The sequence below is a fragment of the Papio anubis genome, chromosome 20 (genome assembly GCF_008728515.1).
Source record: "Papio anubis isolate 15944 chromosome 20, Panubis1.0, whole genome shotgun sequence".
Lineage (NCBI taxonomy): Eukaryota > Metazoa > Chordata > Mammalia > Primates > Cercopithecidae > Papio > Papio anubis.
In genome coordinates this window covers 13,506,335-13,521,223 of record NC_044995.1, presented here as the reverse complement: position 1 = coordinate 13,521,223, position 14,889 = coordinate 13,506,335, and the positions used below count along the sequence as shown (strand labels likewise).

General features: G+C 41.0%; 1 protein-coding gene and 1 long non-coding RNA gene across 2 annotated transcripts in view; both read right to left on the bottom strand.

Moving 5' to 3' along the window:
• The window catches only part of LYPD5 (LY6/PLAUR domain containing 5), a 28,514-nt gene extending 22,336 nt beyond the window's left edge, over positions 1 to 6,178 (bottom strand). The window contains exon 1 of the mRNA XM_031659410.1: positions 4,799 to 6,178. The gene's annotated coding sequence lies outside the window, so the exon portion shown is untranslated. The remainder of the gene's footprint in view (positions 1 to 4,798) is intronic.
• An 8,044-nt stretch (positions 6,179 to 14,222) lies between these two features.
• On the bottom strand, positions 14,223 to 14,804 carry LOC103880115. The gene is made up of 2 exons (XR_640997.3): positions 14,598 to 14,804; positions 14,223 to 14,392 (listed from the first exon to the last, which is right to left on the bottom strand). It is a non-coding gene; the product is annotated as an uncharacterized LOC103880115 (long non-coding RNA).
• Between the last annotated feature and the right edge of the window lie 85 nt (positions 14,805 to 14,889).

Sequence of the window (14,889 nt, the reverse complement as noted above, 5' to 3'; positions counted from 1 at the left end):
GATGGCCAGGCGCGGTGGCTCACTCCTTTGAGTGATCCCAGCACTTTGGGAGGCCGAGATGGGCGGATTATGAGGTAAGGAGATCGAGACCATCCTGGCTAACACGGTGAAACCCCATCTCTAGTAAAAATACAAAAAAAATTAGTTGGGCGTTGTGGTGGGCGCCTGTGGTCCCAGCTACTCAGGAGGCTGAGGCAGAAGAATGGCGTGAACCCAGGAGGTGGAGCTTGCAGTGAGCCGAGATCACGCCACTGCACTCCAGCCTGGGTGATAGAGCGAGACTTCGTCTCAAAAAAAAAAAAAAAAAAAAAAATGCTGGGATTACAGGTGTGAGCCACTGTGCCTGGCTCCAATGACCCTATTTCTAAATAAGCTTATATTATAAAGGCCTGGGGAGTGGTCTTCAACACATGAATTTTGAGGGGACACAATTCAACCCTTAACAATAACCTTTTAAAAAGACCAAGAAAAAACAGAATGAAAAATGAAAAATAAACCCCATATAAGACTTTTGCTTTAGTTTAGGATGTATAATGACACAAAAGACCTTCTACCCCGTTGTAAAAATAAGAAAAATCTGGACAAAATAAAAGTCACACTTTTCTATGAAGGTAGATAGAAGTGGTAGAGGCAAATTAGCCTTAAGGAACTGAATTCCAAGATAAATGAGTCCTTCACAGGGATACAGCTAACATATCTGGGGCTGGACACTTGATCTGTGTATCTCTGATAGGCTGGTTATAGACAGAGAAGTTTTTGTAGGATTAACAAGAAAATAAGTTGATATTTGGATTGTAGTGTGGGCTGGTGGGATAGATCAGGTTCTGGATGAGCCCCAGACTTAAACACAGATCACTCAGGCAATCTGTGTTTATGTTGCTCAGGCTGCTTTTGAACTCCTGACCTCAAGTGATCTGCCCACCTTGGCCTCCCAAAGTGCTGGGATTACAGGTGTGAGCCACCACGCCTGGTGTGTTCACCAACTCAGAAGCTTGCTGAACCCCATCATTCAAGGTTTTTATGGAGGTTTCATTATGTAGAAAGGAGTGATTATAGCACTGGCCATCGGTGACCGAACTCAGTCTCCAGCCCTTCTCCCCTCCCCAAGTTGGAGTTGGGTGAGGCTTAAAGTTCTGACTCTTTGATCATATGGTTGGTTTTTCTGGTGACCAGACTCCAACCCGAAGTTATCCAGGCCCCTCTTATCCCCTCAACATGAGTCATCTCACTAGCATACAAAAGATAGTAAGTTCCAAGCTGAGTTTTAATAGCTTTGCACCAGAACTAGGGCTTAAGACTAAATATATATATGTGTATATATATGTGTATATATATGGCTCTCTCTATATATATACACATACACACACACACACACACACATATATATATATATTTGGCTGCCTCACAGTTTGTCATTAATTCTTTCAGAAATAGAAAGCTATTTCCAAATTTAAAAAAATAACAGAATTGTGGGGGAAGACTTTTCTTACAGTCATTAAGTGTGAGCAAATACATTGTACTGTGGATGGAAAATCATTTGACTGGTTAACACCTCTAAGTTCTTGACATTCATTAATGCAACTGGACATTTCACCGTCAAGATTTGCTATGAATAGCCTGATTCTGGTAAGATGGGATGAGGAATATATGCAAACACAGAATACTGTGTGGTACACTGGATACTTAATACCTGTGGTTATATTCTCCCCTTATTCATTGAATATTCAACTAAAATATCACTTTGAATATATAATCCTCACAAAATAGCCAATGAAATACTTAGTAGATGTTATTCATATATAATTACATTTTTTTCTTGGTCATTATTATTATTTTAAATTTATTTTAAAAATCTGTAGAGATGGGGGTCTCACTGTGTTGCCAAGGGTGGTCTTAAACTCCTGGGCTCCAGTGATCCTCCCACCTTAGCTTCCCAAAGTGCTGGGATTACAGGTGTGAGCCACTGTGCCTGGCCATCTTGGTTATTAATAATCATAATTTTGAATATCATTTAATGTTATGTCATATCCATTTTTTATTAGCCATATAATGTTCCATCCACAGATATAATACAATAATAACTGCTCAGTCTTATGTCACAGTTATACATGACAAAGTCATACAAACCGCACTCATACTTGTGAAAGTTGATCACAGGAATTGGGTCATTATTGTTATACCCAACTAAAACAGAGTAGAAAAGCCAGAGGGAAAAAGCACTCAGGGCATGTAACATTGCTGCAAGAATGTAATTCTCTGCAAGCCTGGCTGCTGAAGCAGTCCGCTGCAACCTATAACCTGTTTTATCTAATAGAGTCACAGCCTCCAGTGACTCTAATAGTTTTACTCACTGCTATCACTTATCAATCAAAACTTGCCAGCTCCCCCAAATTTTACTAGTGCCAGTGAACTTTCTCAAAGAGCAATACATAACATTTCTCTTTTTCTTTTTTTTTTCAGATGCAGTCTTGCTCTGCCACCCAGGCTGGAGTACGTTGGTGAAATCTCAGCTCACTGCAACCTCTGCCCCCTGGGTTCAAGCAATTCTTGTGCCTCAGCCTCCCAAGTAGATGGGACTACAGGCATGCACCACCATGCCTGGCTAATTTTTGTATTTTTAGTAGAGATGGGGTTTCACCATATAGCCAGGCTGGTCTCAAACTCCTGACCTCAAGTGATTTGCTCGCCTCTGCCTCCCAAAGTGCTGGGATTACAGGCGTGAGCCACCGCGCCCATCCACATTTCTCTTTTTAAAAATAAAACCTCTAACCTTTTCTTTGTTCTTTGGACATACCAAAGACCCCCTGGTCTGCATGTATACCCCAATGCAATTCTTTCTACCCAAATAAATTGTTTTAATTTCAGACATTAGTCTATATTTTGACTTTGACATACTAAAAGATACATATTCAGTAAGTCACAAAGCACCTCACATGTCAGTCATAGCCTCATCACCATTCAATCTGTCATAGACATATGCCCAGATCCTGTCATATCCACTCTCTCTCTCTCTTTCAAACGTATATCTGTCACAAACCACAGAGACATATCTTTGCCCTGATAATCATACAGACACCTACATGTACTCCATGTCTGTAACACACAAATCCACTTCAGACCTGTCACTCGTATGCATGCAATATGTTATGTACAGTCACAAAGACTCACTCGGGAATTGTCATGTGCAAAGGTACTCACACATAAGTGTGTCAGCATAGTCCCAGAGACACATATGCTGACTAGTCAGATGCTCAAAGACACACAGAATTCTCTTTCTTACACACATACAGACACACACAGAAAGCTAGCCCCGGCTTGCCTAAAGATGCCGTCACACATAGTATTTGTCAAACTGTGTGTACCATGATTCACACGTACATAAGAACTGTCACATAGTCATGTAAATACATTTTGGCCCTGTCACTTCCAAAGACACACACAAAACATGCACATACAAAAGTCTTCTACATAACGTCACAGACACATCTGGCCCTGTAACATGCACAGGTGCTAACCTTTCACATACTTTTCATATACTGTCATATCCATACAAGCTACCACCCAACAAACATGCACAATGCCTGTCACAGTCACAGAGACATATCCTGACTTGTCACACGCATAGGTCATGCACACACACACACTCATACCACATAGTCACAGAGACATACCTGAGACCTGTCACATACCATAGGACACATTACACCATCATAAAACCCCACTCCAGCTGTCACTCTACACACAAACCCACACACTTGTGTCACAGTCACAGATTTAACCCAGTCCTGCCATACACCACTTTCTTCTCTTTTGCACATACACACAGTTCATCACAGAGTCACAGAGAAACACACCTGCTCTGTCATGAGCACACATGCAGTCATGACGACATACCCTGGCCATTTCATGTGCACAGATGCACACACACACACCCCATTCCATGTGTCACACAAGACATCCCAGCCCTGGCATGTGCACTCTCATGCAGATGCAACGTCACCATTCGCACTGTAGGGCACATCCCTGGCTCTATCACGCACATAATATTGCACACACCCCCTACACCATGTCTGTCACTGCCATGGATGGTCCATCGCACGCAGCCAGGGAGACGTCCGACCTCGTTTTGCCCACCTCTGTTGGGAAAAGGGCTTGGGGATGCCTGCATAAACTGGCCATAAAAATATGGGACAATAAGTTGTGGAAAGCCACAAGAGGCCTCTGAGGAGGAAAGCCTCCTAATTGCTATTATGTTCCCATGCTCAGAGCAAGACCTGCTCTCTTATCTGTAAACACTGTGTTCAAGGAGAAAGGCACTCCTTTGAAGCACTGGAATGTGGCCAGATACGCCGGCTCCTAGTTAAGCCCACTCCCCACAGCTGCTCTCCGGTAAGTTAAAGAATAAATCAGTAGTTAAGTTTATGCTGCTTCAGCACAAACACCATTTACCTAAACCGTCATTGCTATAGATTAGGTGTATGACACACCGCCCGCCTTTCACCGTTTCACCCCTGAACATCTGCTTCTTAGATCTAAGTGACTGTATTCAATAAATAGTGTGGAGACCAGAGCTTGGCGCCTTTGCAGCCTCTGATTTGCTCTAGCTCCCTGGTTCCCACCTTCACGAACTCTTAACCTGTCTCTTCTCATGCCTTTGTCGCCACCGAACATCGGGTACCCTACGGGTGGTGTTGAGGCTGGTCCCCCACACACCCCTCTCCCTCAATTCTTTATACCCAGCCACACTGTCACCTTCTTCAGCGGCTCGCATTCACCTCAGTGCCTCTCCCATTCTCACCTGCACTGCCGACTGGAGTAGGAGTTCGCAACGCCCTCTGCGCCTCGTCCTGCTTCGACGTCTCCTTCCGAAACTACTTGCTTACACGCGGAGCCCAAGAATCACTAGGATGCGCAAAGCGCCTCAGGGGCCCACGCTCATTCGGCCCGGTGGCCTGTGGGAATTGTAGTCCAGGGCCGGAAACTCAGGAGACGCCGGAAACCCAAGTGCCTTGGGACGGCACGGCCCAGGGGTTTCTGGAAGTTGTAACCTGTGCTCCGAGTGCGAGTGCGCAGGCGCAGGAACGCTTTTGGGGAATCCCTTTAGCAGGGAGCCTATATTGAAAAGTGCGTGGGGTGGTGAGAGGCAATAAATTGGTAACGGAAACAGATGACATACTTCGTTTTCAGTTATCAAATTTCAAAAACTAAAAATGTGGATGGTACACAATATTGTTGAGAATGTGGGGAAATGAGAGCTTTCACACATAGTGGGTGGAAATGACTACAGCTCTTTTACAGTTTTGTGTAGTAGCATTTACAAAGTGTGAAAGCAAACCCCTAAGCAACCAGCATTTTTACGTACAAGTATCTAGCCTACGAAAATGCTGGCATGAAAGACAAAGATGTGGGTACAGTAATGCTTACCAAAGCCATGTTTGTAATACTGAAGAATTCAGTTCGTAATACTGAAGAACCTCAATGTTCGTTTTTTGAGACATTGTTAGTCTGTGCTGGCCAATATGATAGCTATTTGTGGCTATTTAAAATTAAATTTATTGAAATTAAATAAAATTCAAAATTCAGTTTCTTACTCACACTAGCCGTGTTTCAAAGGCTCATTAGCCAAGACAGCTAGTGGCTACTGTATTGGACAAGAGGGATATAAACATTTCTAATATCACAGAAAGTTACATTGAACAGTGCTGGGTTAGGTAATAATTCAACATTAAAAAGAATTAAATCTATAACTGACATGAAATGAAATAGAAGAATGTGTTGAAGTGGAAACGGCAAATGGCAGAATTATATAGATAACATGATCCCATTTCTGTGCAAAATAGCTGTGTCTTTATACATACATTCAGTGTACAGAAAAATCTGGAAGAATACCTGAAAATATTAACTTTGGTCATTTCTGTAGATAGGGAATGAGTAGGGGGACACTTTCATTTCTGACATTATTTATCATCAGTTGTTTGAATATTACAAACTACAACAATTAACTGAATATTGCTAAATCCAAATAAATATTTTTATTACTTATTTTGAAAGATTTTTGGCTGCCTTCTACTATCTCAGCAATGTACTCTTTCTTGAAATACTGAACTACTTTAACTTAATAGACCTCCCTCATTTCTATTTTATTTATTTTTCTTTTTTGAGACGGAGTCTCACTCTGTCGCCCAGGCTGGCCTGCAGTGGCGCGATCTCGGCTTAATGCAAGCTCCGCCTCCCGGGTTCATGCCATTCTCCTGCCTCAGCCTCCCGAGTAGCTGGGACTACAGGTGCCCGCCACCATGCCTGGCTAATTTTTTGTGTGTTTAGTAGAGACGGAGTTTCACCGTGTTAGCCAGGATGATCTCAATCTCCTGACCTCCTGATCTGCCCGCCTCGGCCTCCCGAAGTGTTGGGATTACAGGCATAAGCCACTGCGCCCGTCCCCATTTCTGTTTTACCTCCTCACTGAAAAGCATTAGAACATGTCTACAGCCGTACCACTCTGAATGCTCCCAATCTGGCCTGAAAAGCATTAGAACATGGAAGTACTTGAGTGACTAAAAAGTAAAACAATAAGAAATTGATTGTGGCTCAGAAATAGTGAAATCAGTTGGATCAGTTTAAAATCTCATATACATAAGTATTTTTTTAAACGTTTTTCTTTTTTACTTTGTAATTACAAAGGCAATGCATGCTTATTACATAAAATAAGAATATAGAACAAGTGCAATAACAGAAAAGATCCCTGTAGCCCATGGAGTGGTTGAAAATGGATGATTGCTAATGGGTATCGGTGTCTTTTTGGGGCAATGAAAATGTTCTAAAGTTGATCATGATGATGGTTGCATAGCACTTTGAATAAACTAGAAACTACTGAATTCGGCCAGGCACGGTGGCTCACGCCTGTAATCCCAGCACTTTGGGAGGCTGAGGTGGGTGGATCACGAGGTCAGGAGATCCAGACCTTCCTGGCTAACACGGTGAAACCCTGTCTCTATTAAAAATACAAAAAATTAGCCGGGCGTGGTGGCGGGCGCCTGTAGTCCTAGTTACTCGGGAGGCTGAGGCAGGAGAATGGCGTGAACCCGGGAGGCGGAGCTTGCAGTGAGCCGAGATAGCGCCACTGAGCTCCAGCCTGGGCAACAGAGCAAGACTCCGTCTTAAAAAAAAAAAATTAGCCAGGTGTGATGGCAGGCGCCTGTAATCCCAGCTACTCGAGAAGTTGAGGCAGGAGAGTCGCTTGAACCCAGGAGACAGAGGTTGCAGTGAACTGAGATCCCACCATTGGGCAACAAAAGCAAAACTGTCTCAAAGAAAAAAACCAGAATCTACTGAATTGTACACTTTAAATGGGTGAATTTTAGAGTATATGAATTATATCTCAGTAAAAGTATTACAGAAAAGCAGTCATCTGTGTTAACTAGTTAACCACCTGGAAAAATAAAGTAACTTCCATCTCTCACACATTAAAACAAATAACATTGGCAACATGCATAACCTAAAAATAGACTACCAGAGTACTTATCAAATTACAAATTGATGTTATTGTAATTTTGGTCTATAGGCATGACAGCCAAAACACAAATTATGAAGTAAATAGTTAGTAAATTATAGAAAATATAAAGTATGTTTCAGTAAACTTCCCTCCCTCACTCAAATTTAAGTAGCAAATAAACTAAGGGAAAATATTTCAGATACAACAAATAGATAATCAATAAATTTAAAACAAATCAACCTATAGATGAATACAAAAATGTATAGAAATAGGTAAAGAATATAGACTCTTAAAAGGAAAAATTGAAAATGACCAATAAATATTTGAATGCATATCTAAGCTTATGAGGAATAAAAGACATGGAACTATTAAAAAATAAAATGTTATCATTGGTTTAAGGACTGGGAAAGGGTCAAAACAATTGTAAATTTTAAGAAGATATTGATTCACAATACTTTTGGTGGGGGGAATCCACTTACAACCTTTCTGAGAGTAACTTTACATAAATATTTAAGAGAAGCATCTCTTTTAATTCAGGAATCCATTTCGAGAAATGTAGTCCACGAAAATCATTGAAACAGTGAAAAATGTATAAAACATTCTGTACAGCAGTGTTACCCAACCTTTTTGGCATTAGGGACCAGTTTCGTGGAAGACAGTTTTTTCCACAGATGGGAAGTGGGGGATGGTTTTGGGATGATTCAAGCACATTAAATTTATTGTGCACTTTTTTCTTTTATTATTATTATATTGTAAAATATAATGAAATAATTATACAACTCACCGTAATGTAGAATCAGTCTGAGCCCTGAGCTCATTTTCGTGCAGCTAGACTGTCCCATTCGGGGGTGATGGGAAACAGTGAGAGATCAGCAGAAATTAGATTCCTGTAAAGAGTGTGCAACCTACATCCCTCACATTGCAGTTCACAATAGGGTTTGTGCTCCTATGAGAATCTAATGCCATTACTGATCTGACAAGAGGTGGAGCTCAGGCAGTAATGCAAGCAATGGGAAGTGACTGTAAATACAGATGAAGTTTTACTCATTCACCCACCATTCACTTCCTACTGTGTGGCCCAGTTCCTGACAAGCCATGGACCGCTACCTGTCCGTGGCCCACAGGTTGGGAACCTTGGTCTATAGAAATATTTATATCAGGTAAAGCAGCAAAATATCTAAAGAAAAAACAAAAACATACAGGTAAATTAAATTTGATAATCCGTAAAATAAGTAACCATGATAATGTAGAATTACCTTGCTCAATATGGAAGAATATTCATAAGCTATTAAGAAATGAAAAATACCAGTTACATGAGAATATGCAAGGGGTGATTATAATTTTTGGGAAAAAAGATACACAAGGATAAACATTGAAATTTTAAGTATTTAAAAAGTTATATTCTGAAACTAATCGTGAACTAATTTTAGCAAATAGATAAACATTTTTCAACTCAATTTTCTCACCTTTCAATGGGATAATTACTACCACCATCTGGATTTTTTTTTTTTTTTTTTTTTGAGACGGAGTCTCACTCCGTCTCCCAGGCTGGAGTACAGTGGCGTGATCTCGGCTCACTGCAACTTCCGCCTCCTGGGTTCACGCCATTCTCCTGCCTCAGCCTCCCAAGTAGCTGGGACTACAGACGCCCGCCACCACGCCCGGCTAATTTTTTGTATTTTTAGTAGAGACAGGGTTTCACCACGTTGGCCAGGATGGTCTTGGTCTCCTGACCTTGTGATCCGCCTGCCTTGCCCTCCCAAAGTGCTGGGATTACAGGCGTGAGCCACTGCGCCCAGCCACCACCTGGATTTTTTAACAGAATAGTGACTAAGCCCTGAGACACTGAAACACAACCATCTCAGGTCAAAGCCTTATCTTAGCATTTTAATAGCTGGGAGACCATGGGCAAGCTTCTAGAAATTTGTGTGTGTTTCATTTATTCTCCTTGGCATACTCCAGTAGAACAATAATACCATATACAGATTTTTGTTGTTGTTGTTTGTTTTGGGCTTTTCGCTTTTGCTTGAATTAATTAATTCCTATGAATCATGTGTCAATGGGTCTGGTACTCAGGAAGCTCATATCTCCTCCAGGCTGCTGGACCAACCATGATTCTGTCACAAAAGTAGAAGGAGATGGCTGTTGGGTGGGATCCCACCAGTGATTGTCACACTGGGCACAATATCCTTCAGAGTTGAGGGAAAAAGAAAGACATCTAGATTTGCAGGGGGGTCAGTAATTATGCCAATCATCTAAGCTGCCTCAGAGAACTCTTAGAGGAGGAAATCCAGCCAAGTGATATTTATGAATCAGAACTAAGCTTTCATATAAGAGGACATGAAGTGGACACCAGAAAGTGATGCTTCCACACCTTTGATCCTCTTTCCTTTCCTCTCAAAGATTTCAAGCACTTTCCCCTCTCCAGGCCTTTGCTCTTGGAATTCTGTCTTCCCTTAAGACTTTGCCCTCAGTATTCATTCTCATTTTTCAAATTTCAGCTCAATTATTAGTTTATTTTACAGGTCTTCCTTACATCTAAATTTAAATCATGGTTACTCATCACTGGCCCTTGTCACTCATCACAGTGTGTAATTTTATGTTTGTTTATATTTGGATTATACTGTCCATTGGCCAAACAAAATGTCCATTAGAGCTCCCAGCCTCTGATTATTTGTCTATCCCAGAGCAGGAAAACTATGGTCCAGGGGCCAAATCTAGCCTGCTATCTGCTTTTCACAGTGAATGAGCTAAGAGTAAGAATGGCTTGTGCATTTTAAAAATATTTTTTAAAAAGATGAATAACATTTTGTGACTGGAGAATAATGAGATTTAATAATCTGAGGTCGCATCTCAAGGAACTAGAGAAGCAAGGACAAACCAAACCCAAACCCAGCAGAAGAAAGGAAATAACCAAGATCAGGGCAGAACTAAATGAAACTGCAACAAAAAAATACAAAAGAGAAATGAAACAAAAAGCTGGTTCTTTGAAAGGATAAATAAAGTTGATAGATCATTAGCAAGATTACCAAGTAAAGAAGAGAGAAAAATCCAAAGAAGCTCAATTAGAAATGAAGCAGGAGATATTACAACTGACACCACAGAAAAACAAAAGATTGTTCAAGACTACTGTACCAACAACAACAACAAAAAACTCCAAGACCAGACAGATTCACAGCTAAATTCTACCAGACATTCAAAGAAGAATTGGTACCAATCCTATTGACACAATTCCACAAGATAGAGAAAGAGGGACTCCTCTCTACGAAGCCTGCATCACCCTAATACCAAAACCAGGAAAGAACATAACCAAAAAAGAAAACTACAGACCAACATCCCAGGTGAACATAGATGCAAAAATCTTTAACACAATATTAGCTAACCGAATCCAGCAACCTATCAAAAAGATAATCCACCATGATCAAATGGGTTTCATACCAGGGATGTAGGGATGGTTTAACATATGCAAGTCAACAAATGTGATACACCACATAAACAGAATTAAAAACAAAAATCACATGATCATCTCAATAGACACAGAAAAAGCATTCAACAAAATCTACCATTCCTTTATGACTAAACTCTCAGCAAAACTGGCATACAAGGGACATACCTCAATGTAATAAAAGCCATCTATGACAAACCCAGAGCCAACATAATACTGAATGGGGAAAAGTTGAAAGCATTCCCTCTGAGAACTGGAACAAGACAAGGATGCCACCTCCCAACACTTTTTTTTTTTTTTTAACATAATACTGAGTGTCCTAGCCAGAGCAATCAGACAAGAGAAAGAAATGTAAGGCATCCAAATCGGTAAAGAGGAAGTCAAACTGTTGCTGTTTGCTGATAATAAGATTGTTTACCTAGAAAATCCTAAAGACTCCAGAAAGCTCCCAGAACTGATAAGAGAATTCAGCAAAGTTTCCAGATACAAAATTAATGTACACAAATCAGTAGCTCTTCTATACACCAACAGCGACTAAGTTGAGAATCAAATCAAGAATTCAACACCTTTTACAACATCTGCAAAAATAAAATAAGATAAAATACTTAGGAATATATCTAACCAAGTAGGTGAAAGACCTCTACAAGGAAACTTCAACACGCTGCTAAAAGAAATTATAGATGACACAAACAAATGGAAACAAATCCCATGCTCATGGATGGGTAGAATCAATACTGTAAAGATGATCATACTGCCAAAAGCAACCTACAAATTCAAAGCAATTCCCATCAAAATACCACTTTCATTCTTCACATAACTAGAAAAAACAATCCTAAAATTCATATGGAACCAAAAAAGAGCCTGCATAGCCAAAGCAAGACTGAGCAATGTAGGCATCCCATTACCTGATTTCAATCTATAAGGCCATAGTCACCCAAACAGCATAGTACTGGTATAAAAATAGGCACATAGATCAGTGGAACACAGTAGACAACTCAGAAATAAACCCAAATACAGTCAACTGATCTTCAACAAAGCAAACAAAAACATAAAGTGGGTAAAGGACACCCTATTCAACAAATGACACTGGGATAATTGACTAGTTACATGTAGGAGAATGAAACTGGATCCTCATCTTTTACCTTATACAAAAATCAACTGAAGATGGATCAAGGACTTAAATCTAAGACCTGAAACTAAAAATTCTAGAAGATAACATTGGAAAAAAACCCTTCTAGACATTGGCTTAGGCAAGGATTTTGTGACCAAGAACCCAAAAGTAAACGCAATAAAAACAAAGGGCCTGGGACTTCATTAAACTAAAGAGCTTTTGCATGGCTAAAGGAACAGTCAGCAGAGTAAACAGACACCCCACAGAGCGGAGGAAAATTTTCACAATCTATAGATCTGACAAAGGACTAATATCCAGAATCTACAAAGAATTCAAACAAATTAGCAAGAAAAAACTAACAATCCCATCAAAAAGTGGGCTAAGGACATGAATAGACAATTCTCAAAAGAAAATATACAAACGGCCAACAAACATAAGAAAAAATGTTCAACATCAGGGAAATGCAAATCAAAATCACAGTATGATACCATCTTACTCCTGCAAGAATGTCTATAATGAAAAAAAAATAGCTGTTATTGAGGATGTGGTGAACAGGGAACACTTCTACACTGCTGGTAGGAATGTAAACTAGTAAAATCACTATGGAAAATAGTGTGGAGATTCCTTAAAGAACTAAAAGTAGAACTACTATTTGATCCAGGTATCCCACTACTGGGTATCTAGAGGAAAATAAGTCATTATACGAAAAAGATACTTGTACACAGATATTTACAGCAGCAGAATTCACAATTGCAAAAATGTTTAACAACTCAAATGCCCATGAATCAATGAGTGGATAAAGAAACTGTGGTAGATATAGACAATGGAATACTACTCAGCCATAAAAAGGAATGAATTAATGGCATTTGCCTGGATTTATTTATTTTTTCTTTCTTTCTTTTCTTTTTTTTTTTTTTGAGACAAAGTTTCACTCTTGTCGCCCAGGCTGTAGTGCAGTGGCACTATTTTGGCTTGCTGCAACCTCCACCTCCCGGGTTCAGGCAATTCTCCTGACTCAGCCTCCCAGATGGCTAGGATTATAGACACCCACCAGCATGCCCGGCTAATTTTTGTACTTTTAGTAGAGATGGGGTTTCATCATGTTGGCCAGGCTGGTCTTGAATTCTTGACTTCAGGTGATCCAGCCGCCTCAGCCTCCCAAAGTGCTGTGATTACAGGTGTGAACCACCGTGCCCAGCCTGGAGACTATTATTCTAAGTGAAGCAACTCAGGAATGGAAAATCAAACATCGTGTGTTCTCACTCATAAGTGGGAGCTAAGGTGTGAGGATGCAAAGGCATAAGAATGACACAATGGACTTTGGGGACTCAGGGGGAAAGGGTGGGAAGGGGGTGAGGGATAAAAGACTAAAAATTGGGTGCCATGTATACTGCTTAGGTGATGGGTGCACCAAAATCTCACAAATCACCACTGAAGAATTATTCATGTAACCAAACACTACCTGTTCCCCAAAAACCTATGGAAATAAAAAATTTTAAAAAATCAAAAGATCCCCAAAATATTCAGAATAGTACTTGTGGGAGCCATTGAGCAAGTAACATGGGAAGAGAGGAGGCTGCTCCCACCAGTGGTTTTGGGGGTGGAGCAGATGCTGATGATAATGAAGTCCCAGATGGGAAATGGGAGTGGGTGCCGAGGAAAGCTCAAGGATCCTGCAGATGAAGACTCAGACCCACGATACTGGATGCGGCATCTATGCCACCATGGGAGTCAACCAGGGTAGTGGCCTCAGCTGAGGCAGGGGAAAAGCTGGGATCCAGGTGCTCTAGTCTTCTCTTGATAAGCAAGAGAGACCAGGAGGTGAGAGATGGCAGAGGATGAGACAGGTGATACCAGTGACCAGAAAGAGCCCCTAAAAGGTAACACTTCATTTTCTTTCTGTTAATGTCAAATTTTGCTTTAATATTTTTAGGTAATTCTTTTTTAAAAAAATATTTATATCCAAAGGTTCTTACCACACCAACTTCAGGCTCAATCTTTTCTCCCTAACCTCAGAATCAGTTAGTTGTCTCCTTTAAAACCTTTCTCTCTCTCTCTCTCACACACACACACACATACGAGAGAGAGGGAATATATAGTACTGTTTTTGGTGTATGAGTGTGTGCTTCAGAATAAATGGTTTCATACCCTACAAAAAAAGAATGAGATGCAAATTTTATAATCCATCAAGTTTTATTGGAACACAGCCACGCTGGATTGCTTCTGTATTGTTTATGGCCGCCTTTGCACTGCCATAAGTCTCCATGGTCACAATATCCACTCACGACCACTTGTTGTCTTTCAACAGCGGCATATAAAATCTCTAACACAGTTCATCTCACACCTAATGAAACAGACACACACAGGCATAAATTTAGAAACCATCCTATGAACATAAAGAGGTCCACGCAGGGTCCCAGACACCGAATCGAACTAACGAACTCCCTCAAAGCAAGACACACCCATCTGTTCAACTGCCAGACACTGTTTCAGGCGCTCGTACCCAGGTAAACTGGTAGTGTCGCGCAGGTCATTTCCAGGGACCTTACCCTGGATTCCCCTGCTCGCTCAGGTCTAAGTCCCCAGACACCCCAGTCCCATCTTCGGCTGTTCTAGACTCCAGAATGCGTTCCTTAGCGAAGGCTGAGAACCTTTTAATTCGCTCTCAGTCAACACCAAAGACCCTCAAGCAAAGGCTGGAGCTCCCAGCCATCTTCGGAAAAAGCGCCTTTGACTGGTGAAGCCGAGTTGCATGCTGGGAGCATTCCCCCCGTCCCGGTTCCAACTTCCGGAGACTATCCCGCTGTGGACTACATTTCCCAGAAGTCTCCGGGGCACATG